The sequence below is a fragment of the Oncorhynchus tshawytscha genome, linkage group LG01, assembly GCF_018296145.1.
Source record: "Oncorhynchus tshawytscha isolate Ot180627B linkage group LG01, Otsh_v2.0, whole genome shotgun sequence".
Lineage (NCBI taxonomy): Eukaryota > Metazoa > Chordata > Actinopteri > Salmoniformes > Salmonidae > Oncorhynchus > Oncorhynchus tshawytscha.
This window is the reverse complement of record NC_056429.1, coordinates 32748366-32774739: the sequence shown is the minus strand read 5'-3', so window position 1 is coordinate 32774739 and position 26374 is coordinate 32748366. Positions and strand designations below refer to the sequence as shown.

At 43.1% G+C, this 26374-nt stretch overlaps 1 non-coding gene across 1 annotated transcript; it reads right to left on the bottom strand.

The window, feature by feature from the left end:
• Nucleotides 1–19479: 19479 nt before the first annotated feature.
• LOC112261787 lies at nt 19480–19534 on the bottom strand. Its single transcript, XR_002955212.1, has one exon. It is a non-coding gene; the product is annotated as a U7 small nuclear RNA (small nuclear RNA).
• Nucleotides 19535–26374: the final 6840 nt, after the last annotated feature.

The following is a 26374-nucleotide window of genomic DNA, read 5'->3' as shown; positions in this document are numbered from 1 at the left end:
TTTAGTACTTTTTATTTTTTTACATGTATTTAACTCCAGAGTCCAAGAGCTTTACACCACTCCAGCCGATGCTTGGCATTACACATGGTGATCTTAGGCTTGTGTGCGGCTGCTCAGCCATGGAAACCCATTTCATGAAGCTCCTGACAAACAGCTTTGTGCTGATGTTGCTCCCAGATGCAGTTTGGAACTCGGTAGTGAGTGTCGCAACCGATGGACAGATGATTTTTATGCGCTGCGCACTTCAGCACTCTGAGGTCCCGTTCTGTGAGCTTGTGTGGCCTACCAATTCGTGGCTGAGCCATTGTTGCTCCTCGAAGGTTCCACTTCACAATAACAGCACTTACAGCTGACAGGGGCAGCTGTAGCAGGGCAGAAATGTGTGAAACTGATTTGTTTGAAAGGTGGCATCCTTAAAAGTCACTGAGCTCTTCAGTAAGGCCATTCTACTTCCAAAGTTTGTCTATGGAGATTGCATGGCTGTGTGCTTGATTCTAAACATCTGTCAGCAATGAGTGTGGCTGAAATAGCCAAATTCACTAATTTAAAGGATATACAGTGTAGTTTGTAGGCCAAACCGTTCGGACAATTTTGTGTGAAGACCGATTTTTGGGATGTCTTTTGGTCTGACAAACACAGCTCTAGCTCTGTCATCTTTCACCGCAGATTTGAAAGTGCGACATAGGCTGATGTGGTGGATTGAGACTTATTCAGTGCAAAAGATATCTGCCAGTTTAAGCTAGATATTTTTATGGGTATTTTTTTATTATGCAAATTAAATTTCCACGGGGCAACCTCAGGGGTTAACAGCCAAATTGTATTATTTAACATTACTATAAAAACAGTACTCACTGATAGGAATGGGTCATTGATTACAAATAGCTAGCTATCCCATAATGCCAAAAAACACATATTTTCATCTTGCTCTTTGGTTTGGTAAATTTCTGTTCTGTTGACTCTGGCTGGGTAACGACTCTCCTCTTCATCTGATGAGGAATAGGACTCATCGGACCAACACGCAGCGTGGTAAGTGTTCATTGTAAATTTTATTAAATAAAGTGAACACTGAATGACAAAAAACAACAAAGAGAGTGAACGCCACGAAACAGTCCTGTAAGGTGAAAAAACACAAAACAGGAAACAACTACCCACAAACACAGGTGGGAAAAGGCTACCTAAGTATGGTTCTCAATCAGAGACAATGATTGACAGTTGCCTCTGATTGGGAACCATACAGGCCAAACACATAGAAATACAACACACAGAACAAAATATAGAATTAAAAACATAGAATGCCCACCCCAACTCACGCCCTGACCAAACCAAAATAGAGACATAAAAAAGGTACTAAGGTCAGGACGTGACAGTAACCCCCCTCCAAAGGTGCGGACTCCGGCCGCAAAACCTGAACCTATAGGGAGGGTCTGGGTGGACATTTCACTTACGGCGGGAGACTCTGGTGGCGCCGGACAGGCGGGAGACTCTGGTGGCGCCGGACAGGCGGGAGACTCTGGTGGCGCCGGACAGGCGGGAGACTCTGGTGGCGCCGGACAGGCGGGAGACTCTGGTGGCGCCGGACAGGCGGGAGACTCTGGTGGCGCCGGACAGGCGGGAGACTCTGGTGGCGCCGGACAGGCGGGAGACTCTGGTGGCGCCGGACAGGCGGGAGACTCTGGCCCTTCACTCCGGAGTGAAAAATAAAATAAATAGTGACATGAGGAATGAATACAGTGAATAACAAATAATTGTATTCTGTCACGAACCGGCTCAAAGCCCGTAACAAAAGGGAGACAACGTGGAGATAAGGTGTAACAAAATATATATTTATTAACTAAAGCAACTAAGGAAAATATACAATGGTGTGTGTAATCAGTAGTGTAAGTGAGTGTTTTGCATGCATGAATGTGATAATGCAGGGTGTTGAAAGATGTTGTCGCAAACAACCCAAAAACCACCAAGAAACACAACAAAATCCATAAAGGTGTCTGCATGGAGAGAGTCTCCTCCATGAATGGGGAAGTGGTGTATTTATCCTGGGAGACACCGGGCCCAGGTGTTTCCCATGTAGCTGAGGACCCTCCCAACTCCGCCCACCAGCATTCTAATAAGGAAATAACAGAGAGAGAATACGGCAGACAGAGTGGGAGGGTCGTCACACCCCCCCCCATAAAACCGGGGACCAACAAGGACCCCGGAACAAAATACCAGCCTCTAAGTTTCAAATTGACACAGCTTCTGCGCCACAAATTGATGAGGGTTTACGTGTTCACACTTACAATTTGCCCCAGCCAACCTCCTCCCCAGACCTCAGCGACCTTCGCACAGGAAGCAACATTTAAGAGGAAATAAGAAAACAAGACCAGGAGGGAGCAGACAGGACAGAGAGAACATGACAATACGAAACAATGGTCAGTCACGTAAACATTTAGGAACAGGGCGCACGAGAGAGCGCATCAGCAATCACGTTTTCAGTCCCCGGATGTGCCTCACATCGAGATGGAATGATTGTAAAAATAAACACCATCGCATTATCCTCTGGTTTGGACACATCATGGACCTCAAAAAAGTGAGGGGGTTATGGTCGGTGTAGACCACAATGGGTACTACCCCCGACCCGACATACACTTCGAAGTGTTGTAGCGCCCAAATGAGTGCTAGCGCTTCCTTTTCAATAACCGAGTAGTTCAACTGATAATCGTTACTTTTTGGAAAAGAAACTAACAGGCCTCTCAATCCCAGACACATCTGCGCCTGCCCCCACATGACTAGCATCCACCTGCAAGGTAAATGACAAATCCACGCGAGGAGCAGCCAGCACCGGAGTTGAGGTCAGCAACCTCTTTGAGTCTTCAAAAGCGTGTTGACAACGAGTAGACCAAACGTAAACAGCCTTAGCTTTCAGCATATCTGTCAAGGGAGCGACCACAGTAGAGAAGTTATTACAAAAACTACGGTAATAACCAATCATGCCCAAGAAACGCATCAGCTCCTTTTTAGTAGTTGGTGGTGGAAAAGCATCAATAGCTACCACCTTAGCCCGAACAGGACGCACTTCACCCTGCCCAACCACTTTTCCAAGGTAGGTAACGGTCGCCTGAGCAAACTCACATTTAGCCAGATTGATTGTGAGGCGACCCGCAGCCAGACGTTCGAACAAGGCTTGAATACGGGACAGATGTTCTACCCAAGTATCTGCATATATTACTACATCGTCCAAATAAACAGCGCACCCGGTCAGACCGGCGACAACCCTGTTCATAAGTCGCTGAAAAGTGGCAGGTGCATTGCGCAGACCGAAACTCATAACCGAATAAGAGTACAGACCAAAGGGTGTAATAAAGGCAGAGATTTCACGTGCCCTACTCGTCAGTGGCACCTGCCAATAGCCTTTTAACAGGTCAAATTTGCTCACAAACTTAGCTGCACCGACTTGAACACAGTCCTCCATCCGAGGAAGAGGAAATGAATCTGGCTTTGTGACACTGTTTACCTTACGGTAGTCCGTACAAAAATGGTTTGTTCCATCCGGTTTACTGACCAAGATACAGGGAGAAGCCCAACTGGAGAAAGAAGGCTCTGCTATCTTACTCTCCAGCATGTACTTGACCTCAGCATCCAGACAACGTAGTTTCTCTGAAGAAACTCTATAGAACCGCTGACAAATGGGGTCAGCACCTCCAATGTCAATATCATGTTCTATTAAGAATGTACGTGTAGGTGTATCAGAAAACAAACCTGGAAATCTCTGAATAAGACCAACCATCTCTTTCCGCCCATCAACAGGTAGGGGAGTGAGAAGACTGTCTAAAATATCCAGTGTTTCTGAATTTTTCAATCTACCCTGCAATATACAATCGTCAGGACCAGGAACATCTTCCTCCTCATGCACAGGAAACAACGGTATCAGCCAAAAGAACAGGTTTACCGTCCTCTGTAGAATCCCACTGTTCAGTCTCAGAGGAACGTGCATAATAGGGTTTTAACAGATTTACATGGCACAGCTGGTGTGCTTTCCTCCGTTCTGGAGTGGCAACTAGATAATTTTGCTCAGTGTACTGGCGCACCACTGTATATGGACCTTGAAACTTGGCTTGAAAAGGAGAACCAACAATTGGCAGCAGAGCAAGAACCTGGTCACCTGGACTAAAGTGACGAGGCTCAGTTCGGCGATCAAATATGCCCTTCATCCTTTCCTGTGAAGATGATAACTTCTCTTTAGCCATTTCACCAGCGGCGTACAGTCGTCGCCGGAAATCACACACATACGATAATAGGGACTGAGGAGGCTCGGGAGACTTCCAGTCATCCTGGAGAACAGATAAAAGTCCACGCACCCTATGTCCAAACACAAGGTCATTTGGACTGAAACCTGTGCTCTCCTGTGAAACTTCCCTAGCGGCTAACAGTAACCAAGGCAACCCCTCCTCCCAATCCTTATCCATCTCAGTACAATAAGCTCTCAACAAAGACTTAAGTGTTTGATGGAAACGTTCCAGTGCTCCTTGACTTTGCGCGTGATAGGCGCTAGACAAATTGTGTTTAATATGGAGCTGTTGAAGAACCTGACTAAAACAGATTAGATGTAAAATTAGATCCTTGATCACTCTGAATGACCTTAGGGATTCCAAACAATGAGAGAAACTGAGTCAAAGCTTTTAACACCGATTTAGTCGTGATAGATCGGAGAGGATAGCCAGCAGGAAACCTAGTGGTCTGACACATCACAGTGAACAGGTAACTGCTACCCTTTTTAAAACGAGGCAGAGGACCCACACAGTCAATAATCAGATACTCAAAAGGTTGGCTGAGTACAGGAATAGGAAACAATGGTACTGGTTTAATAGCTTGATTAGGCTTACCAGTTAATTGACAGGTGTGACAAGTTTTGATAAAATCAGAAACATCCCTCTTTAATCTAGGCCAAACGAAATGTCTTAATATGCGATTGTAGGTTTTCCTCACCCCCATATGTCCAGCAATGTCGCTGTGAGAAGTTTCCAACACCAACTCACAAAGCTTAACTGGTACAACAACCTGACTAATTGCCTCCCCCAGAAAACAACTATCAGGAGACACCCACTTTCTCATCAGGACATCCTCTTGGAGAAAATAGCCATGGGCGACATCTCCCAACTGTTCTACAGGCACAATAGTGATCATGCAACTCTTCCAACGTGGGGTCATCCCGTTGCGCATTGATTAGATCTGACCGGGTTACAGATAACGGGATAACAGGGAAAACAGTGACATACTTTGTATTATCATTAGTCGGAGCAGTAACCAGTTCGCCGCACCTCATAGAAGGTGTCACTGCACACGCAGAGAACACCTCTGGGAAACTCTGTACACTCTCATCAGGAATCCCAACAAATGACAGCTTAGTGGAAACCACTAGAGATGGAAACACGACTGGTCATACACGCTCACCAGCAAAGTTATTCCCAAGGATAACGTCGATACCCTCAATAGGCAACGAAGTACGCACCCCCACAACAACTTCACCCTTCACCAGCCCACAATCCAACATCAGTTTATGCAATGGAACTGACAGAGTGTTCAAACCTATTCCCATAATTAGAACATTATTCCCCGAATCAGGCTCAGCAGAAAAGGGTAACACAGACTCCAACACAAATGATTCAGAGGCACCTGTGTCTCTCAGGATCTTCACTGGCACTAGGTCTTTACTTCCTAACATAGACACAAAACCTTCCGTAATGAAAGGTAAATAGTCTGGATCAATATGGACTTTCACATTCTCCTGGGCCTGAGGAAATGAATCATGAGTGAACTGATGTGGAACAGGTGCAGGTAACGCGGTAGGCTTAGATTTAGCATAAGCACCCTTTGACCTGAGAAGTGGACATTCGTTTTTCCAATGACCTGAACCTTGACAGTAGTGACACTCCTGCCCAAAGTCAGCTTTACCATGGGAGTCAGGCTCAACCCTAGTTGAATAGAACTCTGCCCGTGAACCAAAGTATCTCGGTGAGCGAAGCCCAAATCTATCCGAACGCCCCCACTCTTTCCGAATACGGGGCTCTGCAAAGACACTTTTGTGAGTCAACACATACTCGTCCGCCAAAACCGCAGCTTCAGCAACATTCTTTACTTTCTGTTCGTTAATATATGTGGCAATACGATCAGGAATTGTGTCCTTAAATTGCTCTAACATAATCAGATCACACAGCCCTTGGAAAGTCACAACTGCAGAGGCGGAACACCAGCGATTAAACTGTAAAGATAACTGTCGCGCAAACTCAACATGAGTCTGCTTATCATCCCTTTTTAAAGTTCTAAATCGTTGGCGGTAAGCCTCAGGGACCAGTTCATAAATCTGTAACACAGCTGTTTTAACTTTATCATAACTGGCACTGTCGTGTACACTAAGAGCTGAATATGCTTCCTGCGCTTTACCAGTCAGCACACACTGCAACATTAAAGTGCGGTCAGAATCAGGCAACTCCTAGCGTCAGCAACCCGCTCAAACAACGAAAAGAATGTCTCGGGGTCCTTTTCATTAAACTGAGGCAATAACCGTAAGTTCCCAACAATATCAAATGTCTCTGGGGCACGACCAAAAGCAGAACTACCCCTAGGTAAATCTGGGTCACCTTCCCAAAACAAACTCTCCCCTGAGATCTTTCCTTCCCTAACCAACTCTATACGTTCTTGTTGCACCTTGATTTTAGCACGCTCCATACCTTGTTTAAATGCCAATTCCTTTTCATATTTTACACGATCATGCTCTAGCTTCTCACGATCATGCTCTAGCTTCTCACGATCATGCTGCCGATCATGCTCTCTCTTCTCACGATCATGCTGCCGATCATGCTCTAGCTTCTCACGATCATGCTGCCGATCATGCTCTAGCTTCTCACGATCATGCTGCCGATCATGCTCTAGCTTCTCACGATCATGCTGCCGATCATGCTCTCTCTTCTCACGATCATGCTGCCGATCATGCTCTAGCTTCTCACGATCATGCTGCCGATCATGCTCTAGCTTCTCACGATCATGCTGCCGATCATGCTCTAGCTTCTCACGATCATGCTGCCGATCATGCTCTCTCTTCTCACGATCATGCTGCCGATCATGCTCTCTCGTCTCACGATCATGCTGCCGATCATGCTCTCTCGTCTCACGATCATGCTCCAGCTGTAACAAAAGCAGTTCTTTCTGCTGTTCAAAAAGAAGGCTACTAGGGCTAACCGATGGAATGGCCATTGTAACGTTATGGGGAGACGACAAATCCTCAGCAGAGGCTGGCCCAGTGGTAACTTCAAGAATACCACTCTCCATCAGATTGGCCCTCAATATCAACCTAATAGAATTCTTTAGACGTTTATCACTAATCTCAACCTTGTAGTGTTCCGCGACCTTCAACAGCTGTTCTTTAGTACCTAAATCTAACAATTCCTCTGATGGAGAGCGAATGAACTTATCTACATAAGACGCCATAATCACAAAAAATCTCGCTGAGCACACCAGACCACAACCCGAGAATTGACAATCACCCTGAGCACCACAGAAGAGAGATGAGATACAGAGCTTCCCCAAAACCTACAATAACTCAACCCTAGTCTTCGTGCAGATTTGCAGTGGGAATTTACGCACTGTAGCCCGCTGGCAAGGAAAAACTCCCCAGCGTGCTGGCAAATTCCACCAAGCCACGGATGTGCCCCCGAGACAACTGCTCAGTCCACAGACACCACACAAAAATAACAAACATTAACCATGCCCAACATATTCCAAAAAATGTAACACGTCGCTAAACCTATCAGGGGAAAAAGGCTATAGCTCCGGGTAGCAAGTTCCACTACCCTACCCAAATCTCCCACCAAGGTACACAGCCGATTACTCACCTCAGACTGACGTCCCAACAGAAAGTAGAATAAGAGTTCAGGCTAGGCATGGCCTGGAAACTAACCATTATACTCTCTCCAACACAGCACACAAACCAAACAACAATGGCAACCAATACTGGGCCTATCAAACTCAAACAAAATATGCAAACCAAACACGTACCTTCACGGTCTCCCAAACCAATAGTTCAAAGATCCCGGACGAGCCCCCACTTGTCACGAACCGGCTCAAAGCCCATAACAAAAGGGAGACAACGTGGAGATAAGGCGTAACAAAAGATATATTTATTAACTAAAGCAACTAAGGAAAATATACAATGGTGTGTGTAATCAGTAGTGTAAGTGAGTGTTTTGCATGCATGAATGTGATAATGCAGGGTGTTGAAAGATGTTGTCGCAAACAACCCAAAAACCACTAAGACTCACAACAAAATCCATAAAGGTGTCTGCATGGAGAGAGTCTCCTCCATGAATGGGGAAGTGGTGTATTTATCCTGGGAGACACCGGGCCCAGGTGTTTCCCATGTAGCTGACGACCCTCCCAACTCCGCCCACCAGCATCCTAATAAGGAAATAACAGAGAGAGAATACGGCAGACAGAGTGGGAGGGTCGTCACAATTCCTATTCATTTTTATTTATACAGGGGAACCCAATTGAGATTGGTGTCTCATTTACTATGGTGCCCTGAGGACACCAATGTATTGTGCCTGAGTAAAAGTAACATGGCTATATACATGGAGTACCAGTACCGAGTCAATGTGCAGGCAGGGGTACGAGGTAATTGTGGTAGCTATGTACATATACTGTAGGTAGGGGTAAAGGGACTAGGCAAAATGATAGATAATAGACAGTAGCAGCAGAATATGTGGCGAGTGTGAAAGTATGTGTGTGCCAGTATGCATGTGTGCACATGTTATGTGCGTGTGGGCGTATGTAATATGTGTGTGTTGGGGTGTCATTTTAAGTATGTGTGAGTGTGTGGGTACAGTCCAGTGTGTGTGAATAGCGAGTTAGTGCAAAAAACTTGGGTGGCTGGAGTCTTTACATTTTTTGGCACCGCCTGGAATAGAGGTCCTGGATGGCAGGGAGCTCGTCCCCAGTGATGTACTGGGCTGTACTCATCACCCTCTGTATTGGCCTGCAGTTGCCGTATCAAGTGGTAACGCAGCAAGTCAAGATGCTCTCAATGGTGCAGCTGTTGAACTTTTTGGAGGATCTGAGGGCCCAGGCCAAAACTTTTCAGCCTCCTGATCTTCCAAATATTTTCCCCCTCCTAACTAAAAGCTTCGCTATGTTTCAAACATAGGCTACCACCGTCTCAACGGTGTAACTAGCAATGACAAAACAATTTTTTTTAAAGAGCCCTTTTCTCCTTTCCTCGTTCATTTCTTTTCACTCGCTCTCTTTTTTTCCTATCTTCAATTACATATGATAGCCGGTGTTTGATTGGCCGCGAGGCCTGCGGTTAATTCATGGTGACAGGTTCCTCCTTTCTTTGCAAGCCGGGAGTAAGAGAAACAGTGTGTCGCACTGGAGAACATTATCCTATAATGTAGCCTCAATGTGTCCAGCAGAGAGCTAGGGGTTGTTCCCGCTACTCTACATGGCAGGAACAACCCCTGATTACAGTTAGCACATGTACCCTTCCCTCCCTCAAGACAACCAGACATAACCACTGTACTGTAGCTAACTGCACTGTAGGTAGGTTACTCACAGTTCACTTTCGTTTGAATCACTTTCAACTCCAACAATGTTTTCCAACCGCCACCAAAGTCTGCTGTCATTCAATCACATATTATGTTTGACCGCTGGTTCTATCCTCGTCCATTAAACATGAAATGAAAGATAAGATATTATAGATGAGATATTATTTTGTCATGTTGATAATGTGGGATTTGAAAAGCATAATATTACTTATCTGGTTTACTTGGATAGCTGATAGCTGGTAAGCTGGTGTACTTGGGTGGGCTGGGAGATTTACCTGGATGTGGCAGATAAAGCAGTAGATGCATGCTTGGCTGGGTCTGGCCCTATTCTAGGTGATAAAAGCATCAAAGAGGGACATGAATGTTGGATGTGCTGCTGAAGAATACACCGCTACACCGAAGCAAACTTATTTAGGACAGTGCTATTAGACTCTAATCTCTCTGAGGGCAGCCCTAAAGCATTTGTTTAATGTGGATAAATGGATGTAGATTGAGAGTTCTACTGCAATGTTTCCTCTGGCGCGTGCCAGATCCTCTGTAGGAATAAAAATTGATGACACCACAAAAGCTTAATGGGAGCAGTGAGCTAAGCACAGTGCAGTACACGTCATACTAACCTAGCATCATCCAGCAGGCAGCACCACATTAACATTAAGGACTTAGGCAACTGAACATCTAAACGGAAGTCACTTCCCTATAGCCTCTTGGAATAAACAAAAATGTGTCCGTCCATTGATGGAGGGGAAAACTCTAGTTTGAATACTATTGCGATAGTTTTGTTTTCTATTGATGATTCTCTCTCTCTCTCTCTCTCTCTCTCTCTCTCTCTCTCTCTCTCTCTCTCTCTCCCACAGAGGAGTGTGTGAGTGGAAACTTGACATAATCAGTAAGCGTAATCGCGTAAGTAAATTGGTACCACCAGTGATGTTTTATTAACTTCCAAAGTTGTTCTTTTTTCCCCTCCATGCAGTTTAATTATGAGAACTAGTTAATTCATTGTGGCTGGGGATGGTTACCAGGAGACGTGTTGGGTGTCATTAAGATATCCCACAACTTCATCACCACTGCCACATCCATAATGCACCCACACTCCATGTGTGAGTAACAGGGCTTTATTTTAGAACCACTTTAATGGACAAAGTCAAGTGGAAAAAGGTCTGCCGCGGTTCCCGAGTGGTCTCCATGTCCCATCAAGTGGAAGAGTAAAGGAGTGTAAAAGCTACCTTAAGAGATGCCAGGCCGGGCTGGGGAAGCTGTCCAGAGCTGGACATCAAGGAGGAGGGGGAGGAAGGTGGAACTCTAAGCGGACAGAAGGAAGGTCACATGGTGTGTAGTGTGTGTGTGTGTGTGTGTGTGTGGGGGGGGTCGGGGTGATGTGCAATGGGAGCAATTTCCCGACCTTCTAAGCTACAGTGGAGGTGATGTTGTTCATCTTTGGAAAGGTACTTATGTCAGGCAGAGCTAGGACTGGGTCCGCCAGGGGACCTGACCAGCACTCCCTCCTCTCCCATTCTCCCTTTGTCCAGGCAGGAAACCCCTCTGAGACACTCCTGGACTGCTTCTCACTCACCTCCACCACTAACTCAGCTTCACTTTACACTGCTCTGGTGGGACCCCTTATCACATACCACTCACCTCTCTCTCTCTCTCTCTCTCTCTCTCTCTCTCTCTCTCTCTCTCTCTCTCTCTCACCCCTCTCTCTCTTACCTCCCTCTCTCTTACCTTTCTCTTTCTATTCTGTCTCTCTGTTTTCTACCTCATTTCTTCTTCCCTCCTTGCCTCTTCAGTGGCCTCCCATCACATCCATCACTCTTCTATTTCCCAGTCTTTCCTGTCTCTCCAGTCTACCCATCATCACTGTATCCCCTCCCTGTTTTTTGTTTGTTATTGTTTGTTCTGTGATATTTGGCGTGGTCTTTACTTATGAACAGTTAGCAGCCTCTGTGTTGGCTGATGTTTCAGCCTCTTATGTATTAATTACTGAAGTAAATTGTGGTGCTGGAGAGATGGGCTGAGTAGGGCTGATGACTGGTCCCCATAGACACTCATTGCTAGACACCAGACCTAAACACTTGCACATCTTGCTGATTACACATACAGGGTCCGTATAATACTGTTTGCTCATTTAAACCTGACTGCATTTTATTTAGTGTTAAAGATAATAAAAAAATGTATATCATGATAATGTATGATAATGTCATTTTTGAAAATGCATTGTATCCTACTGTTGTGTTTGGGGAATAAATCACAAATATCCACAAACACAAAATCCAACCATATTGAATAAATTGGCTCACATCTCAATGGAGAGCGTTACATAAAAATGTATACAATTCTTGCTTATTGTGACTATTGTCTTCCACTTTATTTGTCTGAGTGCTCTGGTGGACTCTGGTACATAGCAGAGTGGCAATGTTATGGCCCTGCTCCCAGCAGGGTGTGCATAGTAATTTGGTCTAGGTGCTAATGTGTGTGTTTCATGGCTGTACTCACAAGCTTGTTTGCACCCCTGGTTCCACCTGGGGTTGTTGTGAAGTCCTGTCAAAACCTAGGCTAGTGGAAAAAAACACTGTATCTGGAACAAAAACACCCATGCATGTTTAATTACAACAGGACACACACACACACACACACACACACACACACACACACACACACACACACACACACACACACACACACACACACACACACACACACACACACACACACACACACACACACACACACACACACACACACATTAATACTAATACTTCGACATTAATACTTGATTCTGCAATTTTGTCATTTCCTCATCTTAGCCTATAGTTATAATTAATATATCTTAGAATTGCATTGAATTTATTTTGGGTACATGCATCAAACCAGATGTCAATTTGATCCCAGAGGATAACACTTGAAAGCATTCATTAAAACACTTATGCAGAGTGTACAAAACATTAGGAACACTTGCTCTTTCCATGACATAGACTGACCAGATGAATCCAGATGAAAGTTATGATCCCTTATTGATGTCACTTGTTAAATCCACTTCAATCAGTGTAGATGAAGGGGAGGAAACAGGTTAAAGAAGGACTTTTAAGCCTTGAGACAATTGAGACATGGATTGTGTGTATGTGCCATTCAGAGAGAGAATGGCCAAGACAAAAGATTGAAGTGCCTTTGAACGGGGTATGGTAGTAGATGCCAGGCACACTGGTTTGTGTCAAGAACTGCAACGCTGCGGGTTTTTCCACACTCAACAGTTTCCCGTGTGTATCAAGAATGGTCCACCACCCAAAGGACATCCAGTCAACTTGACACAACTGTATTTAGACTGTTCTGATGGCAAAATGGGGTATTCTCAATATTAGGAAGGTGTTTTGAAATACATTGAGGTTTTGTACACAGTGTATTTCATAAGTGGTCCTCATTATCTTAGAAGGCTTTACATTTGCCATACATTCTCAATATTTCAACATTTCATCATGGTTACTATAATTGAACCTTTATGTATGGTTTGCTCTGGTAATTTGAAAATGTGAGCCTAGCTCCCACAAATCAAATCAAATGAATTAGCATGTCTTTCAGATAGCTAGCTTTGTGATAAGAAGAACACAGTGTATTGTTCTGTAATACTACACAGGCCACAGCACAGCAAAACAATAGAGTCATCAGAGAGAGGGAGGGAGAGAAGAAAGGGAGGGAGTGTTTGTGTTGTCTCTCAGCCCTGACCTCTTTTTCTGACGTGTCACATTATGGTCGTACAGAACGTGTCTCCTTTGCATACAAAAGGTCAGGAAGATAAATCTACAGCTGCATATATGACTCACATGATTCATCACACAAAAACAGGGCCAAAGTGTTAGGCCTAATCAGATTTTTTTTTAAACATAAGATGAATCATCCACTCTAGCAAGATGAATCTATGAAAACGGGAGGTGGGAGGGGATTTGAGGTATAATACAAATATACAGCTTCTCATTAAAGTGATGGCAGTGCAGTGCTGTGGGCCCCCGGCTGCTGTAAAGGAGAGTGATAGTGTGAGTTCTATTATTTTGTACCCGTCGTTGGTAGGGGTGTGAGGCAGGAGACTAATTTACCCCTGCAGGTCCCAAGGATATTTGTTGGCTTTGTGACACTGGTGCTCGTTAGATAATCCATGATGATGCAACACTGTGAAATCTAACTCACTGTCAGGCGGTGTGTGTGTGTTGTTCCTGGCTGTGTGTGTGTGCATGTGTGTGTGTGTCGTTCCTGGCTGTGTGTGCAAGTCGTGTGTGTGTGTGTGTATGCCTATCTTTGTGTGTCTGTGTCGTTCCTGGCTTTGTGTGTCATTCCTGGCTGTGTTTCCCCATTCGTTACACCCCTGCTGGGACACTAATTAAGGTCCATTCATGGCCTGTATCACCAGATGCCCCCGAAATGCTCTCGCTTACCAACCAAACCTGTGTGGACAGGTGCTTCAAACCCCTCGCTGCAGGTCAGGGCGTTTAATTAACTTACTGTTGAAATAAATGGATACACTTTTGAATGTTTGCTCTCACTTGTGTGTGTGTGTGTTTCAATTAACTCGATATCACAAATGTTAACCCCACACCTTCTCTCTCTCACTCACTCCCTCTGTCGTTCTCTCTCTCTTTCTCTCTCTTTGTGAGAAGTATAACTTCCTCTCTGTAATGTGCAGTCTCTCACAGCAGCTGATATGCAGAACAGATAGAGATTCAGGAAGGAAAGGAGGAGAGGTAAGGAGGAGGAGATGAGGGGAGGGGAGGAGCGCAGCCATGAAGACAGGCATCACACCTCTCACACACACTGCTAATTAGAACTAATTATTAATACACTTTGATTTAGCCAGGCTCCTCCAGCATCAGGTGCCAAAATATTTATTTGACGTGTTTTACAAATGAAAGGGAATGGAACAAGATTGATTGATACAGAATAATTTTTCCTTCGCCACTGGATTTAAAATCAAAGAGTTTGCTTTACTGGATTTCATTACTGGATTATGAATGTCAATGTTTAATTATGTACATGTAATGATGTAGAGCTACACATGTGTACAGTGAGATTGAGATTTTCTCTTTGCATTAAATTCAATTAGTAGATGTTGCATTTCAACAGACAGATAGTTGGATAAAACACTGCACTTCTGTACCACAGTTATTGCTTACCAACATGAGGCCTCTTACTGTAATGTCTTCTGCGGAATTATCTCCCATCGTAATCATGTTTTAGATCTGTTTTTTAGATTTAAGGGTTGATTGGATGGAGGGATGACTATTTGGTGAATGACACACAGGCCAAGAGGACAGAGGACGAGACTAAACACAAGGTTTTAAACTGCATTCACAGGCTGACCCTGTAATACCAGCCCAGTCACTTCTGATGACAAATGACAGATGCTGTGAGCACACTGAGGAGAGAGGAATGAAGGTGGAAAGAGAGAGGGATGGAGGTTAAGAGAAATAAAGAGCTGCTTTTTCCAGATATGATATCAGTCTTGACCCATAATAAAATAGAATAGAGCAGAATGCAATATCTGTATTTTAATAGGGTCAGGTGGACCCTTGCGTCCACTGGCCAGCTTTCAGTGTAAATTGTTATGTTGAACCTGGATGTCATAAATATGCCAGTACACCATAAAATCAAATGTTGTGTATTTCTATACACTCAGAAAAAAGGGTTCCAAAAGGGTTCTTTGGCTGTCCCCATAGGATAACCCTTTTTGGTTCCCGGTAGAAACCTCTTTGGTTACATGTAGAAAGAACCCTTTTGGGTCCATGTAGAACCCTGTGTGGAAAGGGTTCTACGTGAAACATAAAAGGGTTCTACGTGGAACCCAAAAGGGTTCTTCAAAGGGTTATCCTATGGGGACAGCTGAAGAACCCTTTTAGGTTCTAGATATAACCTTTTTTCTAAGAGTGTAGGCAGGTCTACAGTACAATAATGACCATTCTTCAAGGCTCTGCCTGTTCACAAATCAAAGCTAATCTAAGAAAACAGAAGACACGCTCACTGATGCCTGGAAGGTGAGAAGGTTGAAGGAGTCGTTAGAGAGAGAGATGCTACAGTGTGTCTGTGGTCGGTGGGGGTTAACGCCCCCCCCCCATCCTCCTCCACCCGTTTCCTACACCACCCTCACCCTCCTCTAGCCCTGCAGTAATATCACACCTAAATATAACTCACCCATTAAATTACTCTGACTCCTCCACTGATCCTTCTCCTGTTGTAGTATTCCCAGTTTGGGAGAGCAGCCTTCCACGCCTTGGACTATTTAACTCATCACAGAGGCCCAACGCTGCTGTGCACTAATACCCCTGAACCTGGTGTTGTCTCGCTAGCTAGTGCACAGCTCAGGCTCCCATCAAATATAATCATCACTCTCTCCTTTAACAAAACAAAGAATTCCTCCCTGGAAGTGTGTTTTGATGCAGGTTACCATGGTAATGAGTGTGTGTTGTATCTCTTCGGAGAGCTTGTTATGTGGCGGAGCAGTGCCGGGCATCTCTGTGGCCTTGGTTCATCTGTCAAACTGGGTTTTTCTGCTTCAAAAAATAATGATCCAGGGCTGCACAGAGAGCCTGGGCTAAAGTATCTGCTTATTTAAGGTGGCTTTTGCCACATTGTTCCATGCAGGTATCAGTAGCCTAACACCCCTGAGGAGAGGAGAAGAGGTCTATCTGCTATAGTGTTAGGCCTGTGGAGTGGTCTGCCGTGGGTTAGCTGTGGAGAGGAGAGAGCTCCGACACAGAGACAGACAAAAACAAACAAGCTCCGGTCACAAGTGCTAGATGGGCTTATTAACTTGTAAGAGATACAGGGGTTGTTACGCCTGTCTGTGTTTTTTTTTACCAACAATACAAACCTTGATTTCCTGCCACGATGGATTGTACAATGAATCTTATCAAACTCTAATCCAATTGTTATATGATGAAAATGTATTTGAAGTTCATAAACAACCGGTTAGCTAACCAATGTGATGGCTTTGGCTATAGGGAATAAGGGTTAGGGCAGCGTTTCCCAAACTCGGTCCTGGGGATCCCAAGGGGTGCATGTTTTGGTTTTTGCCCTAGCACTACACAGCTGATATAAATAATGAACTCATAATCCAGATTTGATTGTTTGAATCAGCTGTGTAGTGCTATGGAAAACAAAACAAAATGTATACCCCTTGGGGTCCCCAGTTTCTGAGTTTGGGAAACACTGGGTTAGGGGTTGTCACAGATTTTCCTCACAGTACAGACAGGAGGTGGCACCATGGCAGGAGGTCTCTTCCAGACAGTAATGATGGCAGCAGGTGAGACAGTGTTAGACTGCGGCCTGTAGACACCGACAGAAAGCCCCCTGATACCTCCTCTCCTCTCTATTGGCTGGCCTGCAGAAGGACCCTCCCCTGTGGCTACCCAAGGCCAGTCGCCCCCCTCTCCTTCTTCCATCTTCCTCCCCATTCTCCATTATAATTGAGCAGGGCTTTGAGATTTCTTCAGCCTGCCTGGTGTTTTCCCAAAGCACTGCAGCCTTAAACCCACTATTCTCTCCGTCTTAAATAATCAGAGCAGTGCATGAAGGGAAGGCTTTTTTGGACCCCTGCTAGAAAGCCAAGCGGACCAAATCAGGCAGGTCTGAGAGGGAGTCGCTTCCTAAGGGAAGGACAGAAGAGTTCATAGTAGACTGGGGAAGTAGAATTGGGTAGTAGATCTTTTAAAGGCTGGAAAAGAGAAAACAGTAACCCCACCAGGGTGTAACCTATGGCTGTGTTCCAAGAGGCACCCTAGGGCCTAGGATGACATGCTAGCTCATAGGGCTCTTGTCAAATATATGTAATAGGATGCCTTGTGTTTTTAAGATAAAATTATGTCCATACACTCTTCAGACTATTTTTATTTCCAGGACTGGGTTGAGTTATTTTGGAACCACCGACAATGTTTCACATGTGGACTCCTGTTTACAACCTGTTGCTACTGGCTTACGGCGGTCTGCAACGCACTTCGACCTGGAGCTTTTGGGCTGATGATGAAATGGTGAGTAAAAAAATAGCTATTCTAGCAAGCTTTGTGATAACTTTGCCAAATATCCAAGGGAGCCAATGTCTGGAGTAACCAGCCTGGCCAGGCTAACACAGATTGTGACTTTCGCCGACTTGTCAGGGGCTAGTAGCTTCATCGCTACGTAGGTAACATTAGCTTGATAACTAGTGAGGTAGCTAATGCCAAAAGTGGATGAAGTGGATAGGTGAAATGTCACCACAGCTGGGACACCTTCGTTTCTGGAGACATGTTATTGACACGGCAACACAACAGTAGCAAGCAAAACAGTAGCAAGCAAAAGAGAGTAGCTAGCTAGCTAGATGCAGTTGTTTGCTAGCTAACTATACATGTTTGGCTGGCTAACTAGGTAGCTAGCGAAGCATAGCTAACTGTGCAATGGTGTCATGGCATTGGAGAAGATGGCTGACGTTTTACGTGCTCCTAACCGAATATGTTGTTTTGTTCATTTTTTTGCGTTGTAACCTTATTCTAAGCATAATGTTGCTGCTACAGTCTCTTATGAGAGGGGTGGCAGGTAGCCTAGCGGTTAGAGTGTTGGACTAGTAACTGAAATGTTGCAAGATCGAATCCCTGAACTGACAAGGTAAAAATCTGCCATTCTGCCCCTGAACAAGGCCCACTGTTCCTAAGCGTCATAGTTAAATAAAGGTAAAATAAAAAAGCTATACAAATTACCGAAAATAACTTCTGGACATCAGAACAGTGATTACTCACCACGAACTGGCAGAAGCTTTTTTTTCCATTAACTAGTCTAACAAGCCCGACGTGAAGGACATACTACGTGAAGAGAAGACGGAGGTCAGGCTGCCTTCTGAGAATTTGTAGGCAATCTAATAAACCCCCACTGTCTTCCGTTCTACTAGCTAACATGCAATCATTGGAAAATAAAATTGACGACCTACGAGGAAGATTAAACTACCAACGGGACATTAAAAACTGTAATATCTTATGCTGCACGGAGTCGTGGCTGAACCATGGATTACAGGCAACATCCGCACTGAGCTAAAATCTAGAGCTGACACGTTCAAGGAATGGGACTCTAACCCAGAAGCTTATAAGAAATCCCACTATGCCTTCTGACGAACCATCAAACAGGCAAAGCATCAATACAGGACTAAGATCGATTCGTACTACACCGGCTCCGGAGCTCGTCGGATGTGTCAGAGATTGCAAACTATTACAGACTACAAAGGGAAGCACAGCCGAGAGCAGCCCAGTGGCACGAGCCTACCAGACGAGCTAAACTACTTCTATCCTTACTTCGAAAGTAAATAACACTGAAACATGCATGAGAGCACCAGCTGTTCCGACTAGTCTCTGAATGTCCTCGAGAGGCCCAGCCAGAGCCCAGACTTGAACCCGATTGAACATCTCTGGAAAGACCTGAAAATAGTTGTGCAGTGACGCTCCCCATCCAACCTGACAGAACTTGAGAGGATCTACAGAGAATAATGGGAGAAACTCCCCAAATACAGGTGTTATAGCCTCACCATGAAGAAGTGAGGCTGTAATTTCTAAAAACCTGTTTTTGCTTTGTCATTATGGGTTATTGTGTGTAGATTGCTGAGTGGAAAAAAATGTGGAAAAAGTCAAGGGGTCTGAATACTTTCTGGATAATACCGGTAATACTATACTATTCAATGTAGATATTTTGAGGACTTTACTGTGGTACTAACTGTAGTATGCTGTAGTATTTACAGTTAACTTTAGTATAAAACTGTAGTAAAAGAAAACTGTAGTATTTTCTATAGTAATTAATGTAGTGTTTTTACTGTAGTATTTACTATAGTGTTATTGCGGACTGTAGTATTTTCATGGCCATTACAGTAGTGTTTAGTATAGTGTTTTTCTTTTATTGTGTTTGACATAGAAGTGCAGGCTCTCTCTTTGAGGAAGCCTACTAGAGAAATACTAAAAGAGCAAATTGTCCATAAACTGTAGGTAGGTAGGACTGGGATCTGAACAGATAGTTCAGAGCTTCTTCTCTTTTCTTTTTACAAGCCCAGAAAACTGAGAAAGAGAGGATTCTCTCTCTCCCCTAAAAAATGCAAATTAGGTCACCGATCATTATTGTCCAACCCTGCTAAAAGTAGAGTAGATTAGTGTCAGGACTACAAGAAGGCGGGACAATCATGGGTGGCTTGACCTGTGTGTTGATGTACTATACACAGTGGGTAGGATCCTGACAGCCTAAAGGGAGCAGGCCAGTGACAAGGCAGTCTGGTGGGGACAACAACGTCAACATCAGCAAGACAAAGGAGCTGGTCGTGGACTACAGGAAACGGGGCTGAGCATTACCCTATCCACATCGACGGGGTTGTAGTGGAGCGGGTCGAGAGCTTCAAGTTCCTCAGTGTCCACATCACAAAGGAATTAACATGGTCCACACATACCAACACAGTCATGAAGAAGGCACGACAATGCCTCTTCCCTCTCAGGAGGCTGAAAAGCTTAGGCAAGGACCCTCAGATCCTCAAAAAGTTCAACATCTGCACCATTGAGAGCATCTTGACTGGCTGCATTACTGCTTAATATGGCAACTGCTTGGCATCTGACCGTACTTCTTAATTTTTGTATTTGTATATGTAATTCCTTTCTTTCTTTTCTTTAGAGTGTGTAAATTGACATGAATGTTGTTGACAATATTTACAAAACAAATAAAAACAACAAACAAAGGCTTTCCGCAAGGCTATAAAGGCAGATTGAACCTCCGAACTAGCCTGCTCAGCCATGGGGGCAATAGCATACACAACAATGTCATCTGCATACAGGTGAAAGTATTATAATACTTTTTTATTTTTTTTATTTTTTACAGATAAACCAATATTGTTAATGTAAATTGTAAAAAGAACCGGACCAAGAATTGATCCCTGTGGGACACCCTTTGTTATGTCCAGAAAACCTGATTGAACACCATCAGTAAAGACACACTGATTCTTTCCGTTAAATAAGGTTGGTTCAGGTTGGTTCACAGGTTGGTTCAGGCCTATTGTAGAAAATCTCAGAATATGTAATGAGTGATCCAAGGTGTCAAAAGCCTTAGACAGGTCAATAAAAAGGTCTGCACAGTGTTTGTTCCTTTCCATAACATAATTTAAAACCATAGAAGCACAGAGATGGTGCTATGACCAGGTCTGAAATCCATCTGATGATAATTTAGAATACATTTCATAGATAAAAAGGATCTAAGATGAATACTTACCAAGGATTCTAAGATTTTAGCAAGGCAAGAGCGTTTGAAAATGGGCGATATTATTTAAGTCACACGGGTCAACACCTTAATGAAGGGGGAGTACATGGGCTGCTTTCCATAATAATAATATTAATTATTATAATATCAATAATAATGTATTTATGCATAAAAAGTAATAATACATTAATGCGTTATGAATAATCAATATTAGTTCATAAAACACGTATTTTTGTGTACAGTTGCATTATAGATTGCAGTTCTGTTAAGTGAAAACAAAAACTGTAGTTAACTGGATCGAGTCCTAAGGAAACCCTAATTTGGTCTGTAAAGACGTGCCAGTGTAAGCTAGCCTCCGATGGGAAGTCAAATCAATGAGATGGTCTAGGCTCATAATTACTGCTCCTAAGGCAAGAGTAAGGAGAAATCAATAAAGTTAAGTATACAAAGCAAGAGGAGATGCCGTAGCGTTCGACACAAAGCAGACACACTTCATAAACCACATTCACTCACTCAGCAGTCACAGCACCCTCCTCCCACACACACACACACACACACACACACACACACACACACACACACACACACACACACACACACACACACACACACACACACACACACACACACACACACACACACACACACACACACACACACACACACACATTAATTCACAACAAGGTATTGTTATAATTAACTCTAATAATGTGATTGAAAGGGACAACAAAATAAAAAATGATCAATTCAGTAATGATAATAAAGAAAAAAAAGATAAGCTTGGTTTGGAAATCGCCACGTTTCTCATTCATGAGTTATTGATTTAGCAATGAATCTATAAAAGAGCTGGGTTCTTTCCTTCTCATTGTGCATCTCTTTGCATTTTTTCATTCACTCCAGTGCAGAAATGTAAATGCTCTTCACGCTAATCCTACTACTCCCCATTCTAAAGCTGTTTTAAAGCCACTTTAAAGTTATTCTAATAGTATTTCCATCCTTCCCAAGTAAAAAAGCCAAATGACACTTTAATGACAAACGCCCAACTTTCCTCTTCTCTCTTCTCTTCCTCTATTATATTAAAAGTGACTTTCTCATAGCTACTTTGCACGATGGCCGAGGCTGATCCCTGGCAGATCTGGTTCTGAAATAATCATGACCAGCTTTGTGCACTGTTGGGGGCTCTGATTAAAAGTAGTGTGCTATGTAAGGAATAGGGTGCCCTTTGGGATGCAGATGAATCTTCCATCATCAGAACCTCACTAAGCAGAAGCTAGAAGCTGATACTGCTGCATATCTTCCATCCACTCTCATTAATGAATGCATGTGTCAATCTTATCCGCACAAGTAGAGTGCTCTTTCAAACTAAAACACAACTCCACCTAAAATTGTTTTTATTGTAATGCAATCCCACTCTCCTCATCCTTCTCTCCTCTTCTCTTTTCTTCCATGTGCACAGATAGAGGATAGAGCCTCTGTGTGGCTGAAAGCAAGTTGCCCAAAAACTCTATTTCGCCATCAGTTGGTGGTGGCACTCAATCCATAGCTGGTTAAAATTCAGTGGTGCTGGTACTAGAACACATCCTTGTGGACAGCTTTTTCATTAGTCATACCCTGTGCACAGGCAGACAGTGTATCACTGATAGAAGTGTATTCCCATCTCCACAATGTGTTCTATCTGCTGTTTCAGAACCAGGGTTCAGGATGGACACTAATTTACCTTGATATATGCACATTGTTAATTGATACTTAAGCAATAAGGCCAGAGGGGTGTGGTATATGGCCAATGTACTTGTGTATATGGCCAACATACTACGGCTAAGGGCTGTTCTTATGCACAATGCAACACTGAGTGCGTGGATACAGCCCTTAGCCGTGGTATATTCGCCACATACCACAAACCCCTGAGGTGTCTTATTGCGATTATAATCTGGTTACCAACGTAATTAGAGCAGTACAAATCCATGTTTTGTCATACCCATGGTATGTGGTCTGATATACCACGGCTACCAGCCAATCAGCATTCAGGGATCAAACCACCCAATGTATAGTACATAATATAAACTGGGAAACAATTTAAGTTGATTTCCAAAATACTATATCCAACAACTTTTTACATTTGTTTTTTTTGGCAACACTTTGCCCCTATAACTATGTAACTAGCACAGTTACAACGGTGTTAACAACATAGTAGTTGCATAAGTTTTACCATGTAATTACATGGTAATATGGCTGTAGAGGAATCAGTTATTGCACAATTGGAACAAGGAATGTGTAATTACACATTCACTTGCTGCAGGTTATTCCACATGTGTAACTACTTATTACACTGTTTCTTGTTCCACTATATAACTCATGTTTAGTGATTACATGTTTGAAAGTCACCTGTGAATTACCATGTTAATGACAGGGTGTGACTGGTATTACATGTGTATTCATGGTCTGATTTTGGTTTGAGTTATTAACACAGTTAGTGGTAGTTACAACTTAGTGTAATGTGTTACTGAGTTTTTAATCAGACATAATTGCTTATGGGTAACTTCATGAGTGTGTAAAATACTACTGTTCTCAGATTTTTGTATTAATAGATTTTAGATGTGTATGAAAATGTTGTTGCCAAACGCTATACATCCATTGTTTAGCTGGAATGGAGTGTTCATATCCTATATATTTGACTGTGATATTTGGTTGTCTCACCTAGCTATCTTAATAAGATGAGTGCACTTACTGTAAGTCACTCTGGATAAGAGCATATGCTAAATGACTAAATGTAAAATGTAAATGTTTTACATACAGATCTCATATTATAGTATTGCATTTTCTTAAACATTGATGTCACAAATGTATCATTTATATATTTCAATATCAAACATTTTGTTGTTACTTGACTGTGTAAAACCTAGCAGTACTACTTATTTCCCTGAAAGTGGGGCAGATATGTAGCATAAAAAAATATTATTTGTCTCTCTGAAATTAAACCATCAAGGTATAGCATTTTGGAATGAAAAATCCAACATAAATGTTTTGCCTTTTAGTCTTTAGACCCGGGATTCAATTAAAGGCACATTATCGACAAGTACACTGCTCTGTCGACAATGTGCCTTTTACAGACAATTTCCTTTGCATTCGTGGAGATTGAATCCCCAGCAAATGCTACGGATGTCGACTCAAGCGTAAATTGCCTTTCAAAAGTCATGTGGAGTGCGCTTGTCAACAATAAGCCTTGTAATGATGACTAAACCTACAGTAAAGGGAAAGGGGGACACCTAGTCAGTTGTACAACTGAATGCATTCAACTGAAATGTGTCTTCCACATTTAACCCTCTGAATCAGAGATGTTCGAGGGCTGCCATAATCGTATGGTAGCATAAACAGGCACACCCGAGTTCTTGACAACTTGAGCATTAACGCTAATGACAGTTCTTCTGTAGGTGTACATAGTTAATATTTAAAATAATAATTAGCAATGCAAATGTATCATTATCACATTAGAAATAACTGTGTGATGAGGGAAACTGGCCTGTCTCGTTACACTAATGGAATTAGCAGAATTTTTGTAATCATGAATAACTAGTGACAATACTCTCAGTATATAAGGCGAGGCGAGACGAGACGAGACAAGGCGAGACCCAGATGCAGACATGGGAGGCAGACTGTTCGAGTCTGGATATTTATTAAACATTCCTTAAGGGGTAGGCAAGAGAATGGTCATGGACAGGCAAAAGGTCAAAACCAGTTCAGAGTCCAGGAGGTACAGAGTGGCAGACAGGCTTGAGGTCAGGGCAGGCAGAATGGTCAGGCAGGCGGGTGCGGAGTCCAGAAAAAGGGCGAGGGTCAAAAACCGGGAGGACTAGCAAAAGAGAATACAAGCAGGAGTACGGGAAAAACACTGGTTGACTTGAAAGGCATACAAGGCGAACTGGCACAGAGACACAGGAAACACGGGGATATATACACCAGGGAAAAAGCAACACCTGGAGGGGATGGAGACAATCACAAGACAGGTGTAACTGATCAGGGTGTGGAACAGAATAACAATTAGTACCAAGGTAAGGGTTCTGCTGTCACTGTCTTTTAGTACTGTGCTGTGCTGTGCTTAATCAATATGGGTCAGCTTAATAATACCTACAGTAGTCTACACACCCATGCTGGAGTTTTGAGCCAAAATAAAAGTTTTAGCTTCACTGTCCAAATAAATACATAGGAGAGTGTATATGTTGTTTTGGCTAGTAGGGTAACACTAAGCCAACAGGTATAATGCTTTATCATTTATTATGTACAGCACTTTGAGATATCAGCTGATGTACGAAGGGCTATATAAATAAATTTGATTTGATTTGATTATGTATGGACTTTCATAATGTCTCATTATAATTAAGCAATAAGGCCTGAGGTGTGGTATATGGCCAATATACTGTACCACGCCTAAGGACTGTTCATAAGCACGACACGACGCGACGTGCCTGGACACAGTCCTTAGCCGTGGTATATTGGCAATATGCCACAAATCCAGAGGTGCCTTATTTCTATTATAAATTATACTGGTTTCCAATGTAATTAGAACAGGAAAAATGCATACTTTGTCATACCTTATTCCACGGTCTCATATACCACGGCTGTCAGCCAATCAGCATTTAGGGCTCGAACCACTCAGTTTATAATGGCATCGATAAACTGGGTGGTTCGAGCCCTGAATGCTGATTGGCTGACAGCCATGGTATATTCATTTTTACTGCTCTAAATACATTGGTAACCAGTTTATAATAGCAATAAGGCACCTCAGGGGGTTGTGATACATGGAAATATACTGCGGCTCTGCGTTGCGTCGTGCCAAAGAACAGCCCTTAGCCGTGGTATACTGGCCATATACCACACATCCTCGGGCCTTTTTGCTTAAATAGCTATTTTTAATGGGTTGAATATGGCTGTCATTTAGTCAGGGTTATTAAGAGATGATAATAAGACATTAAATGGGGCATCCGATGCAATATATGTGTTTGCGTTAAGTGGGCTAAGGGGTATTGAAAAATAAACAGCAGAGCTCTCTCAACCCAAAAGTGTTAGTTTTTTTTACTACATATAGGGTAGTATAAACAGGTTCACCAGAGTCCTATGGGCCCTGGTCAAAAGTAATGCACTATATAAAGAATAGGGTGCCATTTGGGACGTACCCAGCGAGAGTAAATTAGAACCACAAATTATTAATCTACTAACACTAGTCAGTCCGTCAGTCAGTCAGCCGTCAGCGGAAATAGTGCTTACTGGTGGTTAATGTACTACGGAGAGCTTAAAGTGCATTTATCTATTTGAAAGAAAATATTCTCCATGACTGATAACTGACCATATATATCTCCCATCTGTCCCATCGGTCAGCTGCTATATAAAAAAAAAACAGAGTAAAAAAAAATGCTAACCTTGACAAATTATTATCATCTACAGCACCAGTCAAAAGTTTGGACACACCTTCTCATTCAAGGGTATTTCTTAATTTTACTATTTTCTACATTGTCGAATAATAGTGAAGACATCAAAACTATGAAATAACACATATGAATCATGTAATAACCAAAAAAGTGTTAAAC